Below are 2075 nucleotides of genomic sequence, written 5' to 3' on the forward strand. Positions count from 1 at the left end.
AAAATTTTTAACTAAAAAAAAAAAAAAAATAAAAATAAAAAACCCACAGAATTTCAAAAATTTAAGGTTTAGGAGAATCCAAAAAAAAGCCGAGTGGGAATTATAATTAAACGTTCCGAAAGCAACGGAAATTAACTGGTAAGGGAGAAAAAGACAAGCGATTTTTTTTTAAAAACATAGAAACACACTTTTGACGCGGGGAGAATGGGAAAAGACGCCGCGATCACGAGAGAGGAGGTTTTTAAGCCGTTTTTTGAATAGTCGAGAAGAACCCTCTTTTTTCTATCTTTTTGCGAGGTCAAAAGAGCTTTTTGTGTAATTGTTTATTTAAAATTTTGGGAAAAAAATTTCCCGTGATCCCCGGCCCCTTCGTATACGCCCCTGAGAGTCTCGTAATTGGTACATCGACGTTTGTTTTTTGCTCCAAAAGGGGAAGGGGCCAAATTTAAGGGGGAAAAGTTTCCCGTCTTTAAAAAGGAGCGATGGGAAGGAAAGGCGGGGGTTGGTACGACGAGCCGCCCGGTAACCCGAAAACTTTTTGTGATCCGAAGAAAAAAAAATTACGTTTTCTTACTTAAATAAAGGACTATTTCCTTATTTTCCTTCCCTACGACGCAGCCCCAAAAGAGGAACTAGGCGATACCCGAAAAACCCAAAGGAGAAAATATACAAAACATGGCCCTTGGGCCCGGGGATGTGTCGAAAATTAACGGAGGATTCAAAAAGAAACTGCAAGCGGCAACTATTTTCAAGTGAGCCTTTCAACAATTGCGCTACTTCCGAGAAAAATTTTCCGTAGAAAAGGGAAGATTTCGACTCACGTAAATATTTTCCTTTTTCCCCCCGTGTTTTACCTTACAAGGTCGAGCTCTGAAAGACAATAGATGAAATGGAAAAGGGAAAATTTTTGGTTCGATACAAATTTTCGTTATTTACGAACTCAAAAACGAATTTTCCAAGCTTGGATTTGATAATAAAAAATATGCCATCACTAAAGGACGATTTAACTTTTGCAAAATTACTGGAAAAAAAATCCCAGGAGAATGCCGCTTTTTGAGGCAGAGAACCGACCAGACCGGCAAGCTTCCCTTCTCTAAGAAGTGCAGAAAAAGGCGGGGGGGTCTCGAATGCAACCCTCGATTCTTTCAAGAAAACTGAGGCTTTCAACGTCGCTTCAAATTTCTTTCCTGCCCAAAGGCGGCCGCAAGACGCCCATCAACGGATCCGATTGCCGAGATAACTTGCCTTTTTTCCCCCCCCGGGAATGAAACCCGAGGGGGCTAAGTTTCGCGATTTGTTCTTGCCTCTTTAAAAAAATCCCCGTTCCCATATCGCAAGTCGAGAAATTGAAATATTTATTACCCCGGGGTTTTACTGGCGACGCTGCAAGTTGATTTCCCATTTCTCAAACCGATAGTTTTTTTGATGTGCAGGAAAGGGAAACCACGAATCGTTACGAAATCAACGCTTTATTATTGACGCATTTTTTAAATTTTTATTTACCTTTCCAAATGTTTTCTTAACGATCTTTTGGGTTAAAAAATTTAGCTCCCAATTCAGGGAAATCGATAAATGTCTGCGTGCCTTGAAATGTTCTTGATGAGGGATATATTTTAGTCTAAACTTGTAAAAAAAACTGCAAATTGCGAGAAAAGATTGGAAGTCAGCTTGGGTTTAGAGAGGAATCCTACGATGGAAAAACTATAGCGTTTCTAGATACAAAAATTTCGTTCCTTTGGGTGTACCCAGGAGGGAGATAACTCAAAGTCCGCCAACGGAAACCACCGAAAAGATTTCCGGTTGCTCGTCGATTCCAAACGGCACGAAAAATAATTAGGCGTTCTCACCATACAAACCCGCGAGTACGTGCGCCTTTGGGTTCCAAAAACATCGTTTAATGTTGCGAAAATTTCAAGGTTTTTAAGATTTTGACGATAGAGTTTGTTAAAAAAAAATAATTTTGCAAAAATTGTTTGCCCAAAAGGTCTTTTTACTTTTTCAAATTTGTGTATTTTCTTTACTTGCTTAAAGAAAAAGGAAACTCATATTTGTTAAAAAGAAATTCAGGTCAATTT

This window comes from Nylanderia fulva, unplaced genomic scaffold (genome assembly GCF_048542155.1).
Source record: "Nylanderia fulva isolate GAGA-0341 unplaced genomic scaffold, ASM4854215v1 Scaffold544, whole genome shotgun sequence".
Classification (NCBI taxonomy): domain Eukaryota; kingdom Metazoa; phylum Arthropoda; class Insecta; order Hymenoptera; family Formicidae; genus Nylanderia; species Nylanderia fulva.